The sequence below is a fragment of the Canis lupus genome, chromosome 7 (genome assembly GCF_048164855.1).
Source record: "Canis lupus baileyi chromosome 7, mCanLup2.hap1, whole genome shotgun sequence".
NCBI classification, from domain to species: domain Eukaryota; kingdom Metazoa; phylum Chordata; class Mammalia; order Carnivora; family Canidae; genus Canis; species Canis lupus.
The window spans coordinates 68046815-68059500 of record NC_132844.1 but is presented as its reverse complement, the minus strand read 5'-3'; the positions used below and the strand labels follow the sequence as shown (position 1 = coordinate 68059500).

At 45.2% G+C, this 12686-nt stretch overlaps 1 protein-coding gene across 3 annotated transcripts in view; it reads left to right on the top strand.

Annotated features, from left to right (window-relative positions):
* Nucleotides 1-12686, top strand: part of PPARD (peroxisome proliferator activated receptor delta) — an 87539-nt gene that overhangs the window by 28013 nt on the left and 46840 nt on the right. Inside the window, exon 1 of one of the 3 annotated variants that reach the window (XM_072833323.1) lies at nucleotides 3934-4002. The exons of the other annotated variants lie outside the window; for them this stretch is intronic. The gene's annotated coding sequence lies outside the window, so the exon portion shown is untranslated. Of the gene's footprint in view, nucleotides 1-3933; nucleotides 4003-12686 lie in introns of those variants that run through there. 3 annotated transcript variants of the gene reach the window in all.

Sequence of the window (12686 nt, the reverse complement as noted above, 5' to 3'; positions counted from 1 at the left end):
CCATTTTAGAAGGTTGCAGTGATGATGGGATTGGCTGGAGCAGGCCAGCATGACAGTATGGCAGCCATTATTGTAGATAATCTGACACAGTTGGTTGAGAAGCCAAGATTGAGATTGATGTAAGAACAGCGGGAACCAGTGGAAGGCCCTTGAGTGAGAGAATAATGTGGTAGCTGTCATCTGGGACAATGAATATGCTAGCATTATACTAGAGGGGTCAAAATGGAGAGAGATACACAGCAAGAGAATTAGATGAGGAGATGTCTGTATTAACTTAGGTGAAAAGCTGGTCTGTAGTTACAGTTGCTTTGCATTGAGCACCTTCTCTGTACTATGTATTTTGGCTCTAGTTTTCTAGTTTTTCTTATCTTTGAAATAACCACAAATTTAGTTCGCAGCTGAGGAGACTAAGCCTCAAAGTGATAAGCTGTGTGTGGTCCACAGCTAGTAAGTTGCTGAGCAGTGCTTAGATCTCCCTGGCCTTCAAGACTGCCTTTTGGGGGTCATGGGAATGTCTTGGCTGTTCCTGGATGCTGAAGAGAGACAGAGGCATCTGAGAGGGGATGCTAGTGTGGTGGGGGAAGGTGAGTCATCCTTGGAACTTGGGCACTTGTTGGCAGGGTCCTTTCCCAATTGGAGGGGGATTGTAAATAGTTCCTGTACTTTGTGTATGAAGAGGCACCCTTGGCCAAAAAGAGCTCCAAGAGTGGGAGCTTATTGATGAAAGGGTACTTACTGTAGGGATGTTGTTTATTTGAACACTAGGTTTACACATTCTCTCAGCAGCCTATACGCTCTGTGGTGGGGCCTCTGCCAAAGTCTGCTGGTCAAAGCAGTCATTGGCCAGCTCAGATTCAAGAAGGGAACTAGACTCCACATCTTGATGGGAGGAATAGCAAAAGGATCATAGCCATCTTTAATCCACAGATAGCTAGTATTGGAGAACAGGGATTTGAACTCAAATCTGTGTGACTCGGACCCAGAGCTCTTTCTGCCATACCACACCATGTCTCTTTCTGCTTCTGATTCCTTGGGGGCTGCAAAGCTTACTAATTGGTGTTTGTGTTGTTGGAGGGCAATGATTCTTTTAGTTTCCCAGGGAAGATGTTGCACTGTTTACCCCTTTTTCCCAGGTGAGCATCCACGATCACCGGGCCTGAGTGAATCTTCCAAAATAGGCTTTTTCATAGAGATTTGCTAGCTGCCTCCCTAGGCTCCAGCACTCATTGCTAGACATGTATGGAATTTCCCCATGGAGTTTACCTTTCTGCACTTAGTAGCCTTTTGATCCCCAGCGCTAGCCCTGTAGGATCCTTGTGGCTTTGCCGCCAGATGTGCAGGCTGGCCTTGTTGCTAGTTGTCGCAGATAGTATCTATCTAGTCCAGTGATTCCCAGGCATGGCTCAGCTGGCATATTCGCCAGGGAATTTTGGGAAAAGAAATGTAGATTCCTGGGCCTTGCTTCAGGCCTCTTGAATTAGAATTCCAGGAATGATGTCCAGAAATCTCCATTTTTAAAGCTCCCCGTTGTCTTGAGGCTGCAAGCCTGATTGGGGGAACCACTGACTTCTCAGAAAAGTGCCCTTGAGGTCTCTGATCAGAGGAGTCAGTGGGGCCTGACAGCGATTGTCCTGGGGGCCTCATGCTTCACAACCAGGAAATGACTCCCAAACATGTCCAGGAGATTTCTGACTGCATCTGCTCAAATCTTTCATATTTATTTGCATTTGTTGATAGTATCTGAACTTTATGGTGACAACTGGTTTTCTCATTTTTTCTCTCTTTCGAGAGGTGGGGGGTGGAGAGGGGCAGAGGGAAAGAGAGAGGGGGATAAACAGATTCCACACCCAGCATGGAGCCAGGTGCAGGACTCTGTCCCAGGACCCCGAGATCATAACCTGAGCCAAAAACAAGGTTGTATGCTTAACCGACTTGAGCAACCTAGGCACCTCCCTGGTTTTCTTTTAAAGCATTTGCAGTGGGAAATAAGCTCTGCCAGCAGTTGGCAACCCTTCTTAACTGGTACCTATTTGGTCTGATTTATCTGGAATACAAAATTTGTTTGCTTAGCTCTCTGGTTATCTTTGGTGTAAAGACTGTGACTGACCATCCTCGATACATCCAAGTGGAGACAATAGTCAGACCTTTCTAGTTCTGTGTCTTGGATCTACGTAAGGTCCTCTTGTAGCCTTTAAAACCCTAGCTGATTGGTCAGTTAAACAACTAACATCATTTTAGAATATTTGGAAAATACAGAGAAATATAAAGAAGAAAATAAAAGCTACCTTAGAATCTTCCTCCCAGGAAACTACCCGGTTAATATTTTGATGGATATTCATTCATTTGTAACTCTCTCTCTCTCTCTCTCTCTCATGCTCTCACGCTCTCACGTTCACATACACCTTCCTATACCCTATTTTTGAAAGCCACATTAAAGTCATATTGTGGGGGATCCCTGGGTGGCTCAGCGGTTTCGTGCCTGCCTTTGGCCCAGGGCGCGATCCTGGAGTCCCAGGATGGAATCCCGCATCGGGCTCCCGGCATGGAGCCTGCTTCTCCCTCTGCCTGTGTCTCTGCCTCTCTCTCTCTCTCTCTCTCTCTCTATGTCTATCATAAATAAATAAAAATAAATCTTTTAAAAAAAAAGTCAAAAAATAAAAAAATAAAAAAAATAAAAAAATTAAAAAAAGTCATATTGTGATACTATTATTTAGCAGGTGTGCTGAGATATAATTGAGATACCATAAAGTTCACTAGTTTTTTTTTTTTTTTTTTGTTTTTTTTTAAAGCTTTTATTTATTCATGAGAGACACAGAGAGAGAGAGGCAGGGACACAGGCAGAGGGAGAAGCAGGCTCTCTGCAGGGAGCCCAATGCAGGACTCCATCCTGGGACTCCAGGACCACACCCTGGGCCGAAGGCAGGCACCAAACCACTGAGCCACTCAGGTGTCCCCAAGTTCACTAGTTTAAATGTATAATTTCATGGTTTTGAGTATATTTGCAGAGTTGTGAAAACTTTGGTATAATTTAATTTTAGAACCTTTTCATCATCCCAGAAGGCATTCTTTTATCCATTAGCATTCATTCCCCATTATCTCCTCCCCTGCCCCCAGCCTGAGGCAACCATTCATCTACTTTCTGTTTCCACAGATTTGCCTTCTCTGGACATTTCATAGAAATGAGGTTATATAATATGTGGTCTTTTGTGATTTTTCTCTTTCACGGAACATAATTGTGATACTGTTTTTTGTTTTGTTTTGTTTTGTTTAAGATTTTATCCAATTATTCATGAGAAACACAGAGAAAGAGGCAGAGACACAAGCAGAGGGAGAAGCAGGCTCTACGCAGGGAGCCCAATGTGGGACTGGATCCCAGGACTCCAGGATCATGCCCTAGGCCGAAGGCAGACGCCAAACCGCTGAGCCACCCAGGGATCCCCTGTGATACTGTTTTTTAACCTACATTAAACATTTATATCACTAGTAATTTGAACACAGTTTTCAAGAATTTATTTTTAACAAAGCAGAGCAGTATTCATCTTATGAGGGTATCTGAACTTAATTATTTAACCGGTCCTCCTGATGGTTATTTATCATCTTATGCTGTTATATCTAATGCTTCCTGTACTCAGAAATCATCTTGTTTGTTAATTTATTGCTTAACTGTTGGGGCGCCTGAGAGGCTCAGTTGGTTGAGTATCTGACTCTTGTTTTCTGCTTGGGTCATGATCTTGGGGTCATGGGATTGAGCCACAGCAGGGAGTCTGCTTGAGACTCTTCTCCCTTCCCTATCTCCCCACTCTGCTCCTCCCCTCACTTGCACACACATGCTCTCTTTCTCTAAAATAAATAAATAGATAAATCTTTAATTTTTTTTTTTTTTTTTTTTTTTTTATTGCTTAACTGTCTGAATTCCTGACTAGAACAGAAGTCCTTTGAGGGCCTCTACTTTGTCTTGTGAACATTGTTTCCCCACTACTCGGCATCCTTCCTGGCTACTTGGTAGGTATTCGGTTTTAAGAGTGTATGTGTGTTTATATAGTTTTGAATGAACCAAAATGTTAAGACTCTTGGTAAACTTTACCAAACTGCCACATTCCAGAGAGTTATACTAATTTACCCTCTCTCTGCAGTCTATGAGAGTTCTTGACTTTATAAAGTTAATTTTTAAAGGAAGCTCTGTGATCTTTTGTAATACAGCACTCTCTGACCTGTGAACCAGTTAGTTGCAGAGTCCGTGCTCACATGCCCCCTTCTGTAGGCCATAGAAGTCCTGTCTGTTGGGTAAGGTGGTGGCTCTGACCTCCTGGGTACTCAGGGACTGTGAGACTGCACTATTCCCTGTTGCCCTTAGAGAGGCCATAAGGCATTTTCTGGCCACTTCCCTTGTCGCGGGTAGACTTGTTGGGGTGTGAGCAGAGTTGTGTGTGTATACACACACACACACACACACACATATACAAGTATGTATAGGATGTTGGTTCTGGCTGCTGATCGAAAGGCCTTTCAAAGTCTTCAGGAGAACTGTCACTCTGTAAGTTGTGTCTTCAAAAATAGAACTGAGGAAAGGAAGTGTGACATAGTCAGCCCAGTCTGCCCCCTCTGAGGCTGGTGGGCACTGAGAGGGCTGGCAAACATGGCCTGAGTCACCCGCTGGTAGCAGTCCCTGCTCTCCACACAGCTCCTGTCTGGGAGAGCCTGCTATCTGCCCTCCCCACCGAGGGCTGCCAGGGGTGCAGGCGGGTCTTCCCAGGCCAGGGCGGCAGCCTCTGACTCAGGGGTTCACAGCCCCCCTATTTTTCACAGATGAGCTGTGGCATCTGTGTATCTTCTGTGGAGAAGCATATGGAACATACATGGGGTTTGAAAGCAGAGCCCAATGGCCAGGGTTGTGCTTGTGTGTGGCAGAGAGTGCATGTGACCTTGTGTGGGAGTCACTTGGAGCCCTAGAAATTCACCTTCTCCAGGGCAACTGGCTGCTCATCCTTTTAGTCATCCCCCACAGCTTTCATCTCCATAGTCCATGTACAATGTGCACTAAGCCTTCTTCCACTCGCCTGTATCTCTCTCCTGGGATGCTGCCCCTTGGAACCACGGACATCACAAGCTCTACAGATGCCATAACTTCTTTTCTTTGCGTCTCTGAAATCTCTTCTACTTGGTTTCTCACTCAGTTGTTCACTGTTTGATTCTTACTTTAGCCCTCTCTATGCCCACTGCCATAGTAGCCTGCAGCTGCAGAAACACGAAGCAGAAAGAGATTGGCCCTGCCCGCTCCAAGGTGAACTGGCTCATCTTGCTTGGCCTGGGTTTCCTTCCTCCCTGTGCCTTTGCTGCCCTTCTTCCTCTTCTGCTCTCCTCTGCTTCCACACAGTGTGCTTTGACTTCTGCCCTTTCTCTGCTCCTCTCACAGCTTCTTCCCTTATAGGCACAAATACTGAACGACTTGCCACAGATCCTCTTCTGCTGAGTGCCAGACCCACATGTCCGCCTGGCTCCTGGAATGCTCAGTTTTCAAGGCAGAGCTCGCCCTTCTCCCCTTTTCCCACGCCTCTGTTCCTATTCATAATACGCCATTCAGTTAGTTCCTGGGAGCCGCGGGACAGCTTGAACCCTTCTTTCCTCTCCATCCAGAGGTTTTCCCTCCCTCATTCTCTCCATATATGTCTCCATTCTTCTGATTCCACCTCTAATGGGTTGGATAGTGGCTGCCCAAGCGATAGGTCCACGTCCTAATCTCTAGAACCTGTGGATGTGATCTTATTTGGAAAAAGGCTCTTTATAGGATTCTTGCCTACACTGCGGCTGTGTACAAACCTGTGGTCATTGACCTCCTCTCTAGGCCTTCCTTTGGCCTGAAACAGGGTCAGTGTTCCCATGTTCACTACTGCATTTGGTCTTCTTAAGTCCACAGGCAGGGTTCTCTGCCTTCCTCTTCCCCCTCACTTCTAGGTCTAGAGATGTTCAAGGCTATTTGTACCGCAGCTACAAATTCAGCCCTTGGAGGTAGGTCTGGGTTCGAATCCTGGTTCTCTCACTCATTAGCTGAGGGCCTTTGACAGATTATGAACCCTTCTGAGCTTTGGTTTCCTCTTCTGGAAAATGGGATTGATGGATTGTTGTGTGGATTAGATTATGTAGTATTGTCTATCATTGTGCCTGACACTGTTTGCTTTATAATTGGAGAGATTCACTCAACCTCCACAGGGAGCACTCAAGCTGGGACAAGCCCAGGAGCTCTGACTCAAATCCAGCTCCTCCCTCTGTCATCCTGCTACAGCTGTGTACTGTGTTTGGTGCTCGTCATGGCAGGGAGCTATGATGACATGATCGTCCAGGAGGGTAAGCAGAGCATGTAGTATGTGACATGGTATGACAAAGCAGTTAAAATGTGGGCTCTGGAGGGGTGCCTGGGTGGCTCAGTTGGTTGAGCTTCCGACTCTTGGTTTCAGCTCAGGTCATGATCTCGGGGTCACGGGATCGAGCCCCATGTAGAGCCTGCTTGAGGTTCTCTCTCCTCCTCTCTCCCCCTCTGCCCCCTCCCTACTCATGCACGCGTGCTCTCTCTTTCTCTCAAATAAATACATAAAATCTTAAAAAAAAAAAAAAAAAAAAAAAGAATGTAGGCTCTTGAGATTGACCTGGGTTCAACTGGCCCTGTGACTGTACCTCAGTGACCTTGGGAAAGTTTCCTTTGCCTTTTTAAGCCTCGGTTTCCTCTTCTGTGAACTGGGAGGCACACCTTAGAAGGTAATTGAGAGGATTAAATGAAAGAATGCTCATAAAACATTCAGCACGTGCCTGCCTCTTTGTAAGCACTTAATAAACATTGTTAGAAATGACCAGCTTCCACTGTGGAAAGCAGTAAGTGCATTGAAGGCCTGAGTTGGGAGGCACACTTGCAGAAATTCTGGTGCCCCTGGAATGATATAACAGGGGGACATAGGGATCCCTGGGTGGCGCAGCGGTTTGGCGCCTGCCTTTGGCCCAGGGCGCGATCCTGAAGACCCAGGATCGAATCCCACGTCGGGCTCCCGGTGCATGGAGCCTGCTTCTCCCTCTGCCTGTGTCTCTGCCTCTCTCTCTCTCTCTGTGACTATCATAAATAAATAAAAATTAAAAAAAAAAAAAAAAAACAGGGGGACATAGAGAAAAAAATTTCCAATGTCACCTCTTCCATGAATTCATGACTCTTCCCCTGAACTGCACAGGGGGACTTGTCATTCTTCAAAGCCAGAGCTCTTGGCATTTCTCTTACGGGAGTTGTTATGGTCTTTCTTGTATTATGGCTATCCTTTATACCACCACACACCCCCTGGGAATGGGATTGGGCACTAGGTAGTTATTTGATACTGGAATTGAACCTTGGAATTCAGCAGTGGAAGTAGTCAACCTACTGGTAACAAACCATAGGGATCCTCTGGCTCCTGACCCCCACTTCTAGCAAGTCTTTTTCTCATGGCTGTGAGATGCAGGGTTCCTTCTTCCAAAGATCTTTCTACTCTGCACTTGGGACTTGTGTCTCCAGAAGCCCTGGGTACCACCACTCTTGGAGTCTGTCACTGCCTCTCTTTCCATTCAACAGAGGCATTGTTTGGATGGGCCAGGTATCAAAAGGAGATGCAGGTTACTGCCAAGGTCATTGTAAGTCTCAGGACTGGTACTTGGGGTTTGGTTGTTTTTTGGATTTTTTTTTTTTAAGATTCCATTTATTTACTCAGAGAGAGGGGCAGAGACATAGGAAGAGGGAGAAGCAGGCTTCCTGCAGGGAGCCCCATGTGGGATTCATCCCAGGACCCCGAGATCATGCCCTGAGCCAAAGGCAGATGCTCAACTGAGCTACCCAGATGCCCCTGGATTTCTTTCTCTTTTTTTTTTTTTTTTTTTTTTTAAGATTTTATTTATTTATTCATGAGAGCCACAGAGCGAGAGGCAGAGACAGAGGCAGAGAGAAGCAGGCCCCAAGCAGGGAGCCCGACATGGGACCCCAGGATCACACCCTGGGCCGAAAGCAGGAGCTAAACCGCTGAGCCACCCAGGGATCCCTCCTGGATTTCTTTTTTAAGAAAGAAACAAGAATTATGTACATTCTTCTTCTTCTTGTTTGTTTTTTGAGGGTTTTTTATTTGTTTGCTTTTTTGTTTTTTGAGAGGGAGGGAGTGGGGAGAGGCAGAGAGAGGGAGAGAAGCCGACTCCATGCCAAGTGCAGAGCCTGATGCAAGGCTAGATCTCACAACTCTGAGATCATGACCTGAGCTGAAATCAGGAGTTGGATGCCTAACCAACTGAGCCAACCAAGTGCCCCAGGAATTATGTACATTCTTCATACTGAGTGTTAAGAATCTTCTCTGGAAAACTTCAGTTTGTGACTGTATCTGTAACTGTTCATGGGACATTGTCACCGGGGAGCCTCTAAAGTTCCTGAAACTCAACATGCCCCAAAATGACCCCTATATTTTTTGTCAGACCTCCTCTTCCCAGAGTCCCTGCCTTATTGGGAGTGTCCCCATTCCTCTGGTCACCTGATGATGGCCCTTCATTTTTTTTCCTCCTTCCAATGCCTCTTTTATTCAGTCACCAAGTCTTGTTAATTCTTCCTTCTAAATTTCTTTTCTGCTTTTTGCCTTAAAGTCAGATGATGCTAGCGCTACCTCAGTGTGGGGCTGTTATTTGCATTGAATTTTCAACCTCTGTGTCTTCATGTTCAGGAGTTTTCTTTCATAAATAGAATATGGCTGCATTTAAATTTCTTTTTTTTTATTTTAAAGATTTTATTTATTTATTCATAGAGACAGAGAGAGAGGGAGAGGCAGAGACACAGGCATAGGGAGAAGCAGGCATCATACAGAGAGCCTGACGTGGGACTTGATCCCGGGTCTCCAGGATCACACCTTGGGCTGCAGGCGGCGCTAAACTGCTGCGCCACCAGGGCTGCCCTGCATTTAAATTTCTAAGTCAAATCTGAAAATCTGTCTTAAATCAGTATAATTTATTTACATTTTTGGTATTTGACTTATATATATCATGTTTTTGCATACTTTCCATATACCTTCCTTTTTTGCCAATTTTTCTCCTTTCCTGCCCTCTGTTACATTGCTTGAGTTTTCTTTATTCACTTTACTGGTTTGAAAATTAGACATCTTGGGGTGCCTGACTGATTTAGTTGGAAGAACATGCGGCTCTTGAAGTCCAGGATACTTAACATCTTATTGTTTATTTATTTATTTATTTTTAAGATTTTATTTATTATTTTAGAGCGAGCACATGTAAGCATAGGAGAGGGGGCAGAGGGAGAAAGAGAAGCGTACTCCTGCTGCTCAGACACCCTGACTGGACCCAGGGCTCAATCCCAGGACCCTGAGATCATGACCTGAGCTGAAGGTTGATGCTTAACTGAGTCACCCAGGCACCCCTTAACATCTTTCATTTAATTCTGTTTTAAATTCTGGGAAATTCTCAGCACCCGGCTGGCTCAGTCAGTAGAGCATATAACTCTTGAGATCTTAGGGTCATGAATTCAAGCCCCACATTGGGTGTGGAACCTACTTAAAATTAAAAAAATAAATAAAAATAAGATAAATTCTAGGAAATTCTCAGTCATTTAGCTCTTTTGTTCTCTCATTTTCTCTATGCTGGCCTTCTAGAATTCCTCTTAGATATATGTTGGGTGTTCTACCATCCAAGCCTCTGTATCTGTTTTTTTCTTTGCTGTTTATCTCTTCAGTGATCTAAATGTTCTTGTTTCTTAGTCTTAGATTATTATTTCTGATTTTGGGGATGATACTCTTTTTTTGGGGGGGTGGGGGGTCTGTTCCTGTTAGTGGAGTATTTCCTTGTGTGGTTTATAACTTTGGTTCATGAGCTCATCTTTAGAAAGGACTATTTTATGGGTAAATGTTGTGTCTTAGGTGGTGAAAGGAAAGTATCCCTAAGAGCAATTTGCTTCTGGTGGGTCCATTGGTGTTGTGGTGGTCTTGGATCAGTTTTCATGTTCATTTCTTAGTTTGGTACCTCTTCACCATTCTGTTAGTGGTCAGATCAGTCATTTCCATGGGTGGGGCTAACTTAGTAGTTTAGCTTATTAGAGGTGATCTCCTACCCTCCATCAGGCCTCAGAGAAGTTGCCAGCTTCTTGTCGCTTTCCTAAACCAGGCAGCCCTCTGAAGCTCTTGTCTTGGTATTGGGGCTCAAAGCCATAGCCAGCCATTAGAACCACTTCAGATGTGGGTTCAGAAGTCCATGGGTCATTGTGGTGTCAGTTCCACTTACCATTCATGTTTCCGTTTTTCTTGTCATTTCTGGCACATGGGGTATCTCTCTCTCTTTCAAATTTGGCTGTATGTTTAAGGATATGTATTGTTTTATCTAATATTTCTGTGTAACTGTAGTGGAAAGGGGAAGCTCTCATAATAATTCATTATTCGCTGCACTGCTGAAAGTTCAAGTCCACATTCTTAGCATTGTGTATGAAACCCTTCATGATATCCAGTCTCTACCTGTCCTGTGTAAACTCAACTCTTTAATTTGTGTTTTTGCTTTTGTTTGTTTTTGGAGAGAGAGTGCGCGCACACATGTAGAGGGAGGGGCAGAGAATCTTAAGCAGTCTTCACGATGTGGGGCTCAATCTCACAACCCTTAGATCAGACCTGAGCCAAAGTCAAGAGTCAGACACCCAGGCGTCTCTGCATAAATTTAGCTCTTAAATTTTGTATTTCAGCAAGTTGAACTCTTTGCATACTATATAATGTAACATTTGAAAGCTTAAGTTTTAAAGCTCAACTATTTGTTTTGCAACCTGTCTTCATCCTTTTGTAAATGTGATTTTGGTCAAGTTACTTACCCTCTCTGTGCCTCAAGTTTTCTCATCTAAAATGGCAGTATCTGGCATATAGTAAGCTAATCCCTATTAACTCCCACCATGGTTGTGCTCTCCAGTAGGCCACACTCTCAGACTTCTGCACTTTTGCACATGCTTGTTCCTCCCAAGGAGTGCATGTCTCCCCTCAACTTCCTTCCTTGATCCCCCTTGACAGAGTGGCCATTGGTCTTTCTGTGCTTGGGGTCTCTTTCTATAGTAATTATCACTCTGTAAGTGGCTGCTTGTTTATGTGTCTCTGTACCAGTCTCTGAGCCCCTTGGGAACAGGGTCTTGTTTTTCCTGGTGCGTGAAGCTCCTGTTCAGTATTGCCTGTGGAGTTGAACTGCATTAAATTTCTCTGGTTGAATAGAAGAAACTGGATGTGGCAGGAGACACAAATGCAGAGAGAGAATGAGCAGGAGAGCAGGACGTTGGTCTTTCTGGCACGTTTTATGCCAGGTTGCCAGAAGTGTGGTGGGGACACAAAGTAGTAGTGTCAGTCTAGCTGATGGTGCCAGAAACTTAAAGCAAGACAGCAGCCAGAAAAAGCCACAAAATCATGCAAAATAAAGTGGTTTCCGGCCTTGAGGATACATGCCCATGTTCCATCCGCAAACTTGGCTCCTCTGGGTGCCAGGCAGAGTAGCACAAACTTATAATCCTTAGTGGACCCTAAGAATCTTTAACTTTAGAAAATTTTTTTTAAATTTTTATTTATTTATGATAGTCACACAGAGAGAGAGAGAGAGGCAGAGACACAGGCAGAGGGAGAAGCAGGCTCCATACACTGGGAGCCCGATGTGGCATTCGATCCCGGGTCTCCAGGATTGCGCCCTGGGCCAAAGGCAGGCGCCAAACCGCTGCGCCACCCAGGGATCCCTGAATCTTTAACTTTAGAATAAGGCTGCACCTCTGAAAGGGTCAGTTGCTTTAGGAATGGATTTTTCTGTGCTGGGGACTCCAAGGAGACCACAGATGTGATAGCTCTGGTGTTCAGAGTTACGTGTCACCTATGCCCATGGTTTACACCCAGTTAAGATTTCTACCCCTTAGAAAGGGTGTTAAATAGGCCTGGGGCAGAGCTAAACCAGGCCTGTGCTGGCTCTCTTTAGCTTTGCCTGAATTCTCAGGACTCCTGGACTCCAAAACAGGAATAGCTTCAGAAGAGAAGGGAACTTGGTCTTTGAAGATCCCTGGAGGGTGTCTGACAGACAGTAGTCTGGTGGGAATGGTGAACCGTGACAACACTGACTCTCAGTCCCCTTGGCTGGGGTTTCAGGAATCAACCTCAACTCTGGTAGGCACAGGGCTAGGGGTTGGTGGACGGTGTGGCCAATACCCACAATTCCCTTAGTTCTTTTCTGATGACTCTTTGTAGCTGTGGATCAAGCATTTATGTGCTCACTACTATGCTAGGCCCTCTTGCTGAAGACACTGAAACAGTGAAACACAGCCCCTCTCTTGAGAGACTAGTTGGAGAAAATTTCTAACACACAGGAAGCTGCAGCCAGCTGTGAAAGACCAATTCCCAGTAATGCTCTCTATGCAAATCTGTCTCTCACAACAGCTTGGTTCTTTTTTTTTTTTTTTTTTTTTTTAGATTTTATTTATTCATAAGAGACACAGAGAGAGAGAGGCAGAGACACAGGCAGAGGGGGACGCAGGCTCCATGCACAAAGCCCGACGCAGGACTCAATCCTAGGACCCCAGGATCACGCCCTGGGCGGAAGGCAGACACTCAACTGCTGAGCCACCCAGACGTCTCTGACAGCCTGGTTCTTTTGTTCAAAAGGAGCTATTCTCCTTAAGAGTTTTGGACCAGCAGTTT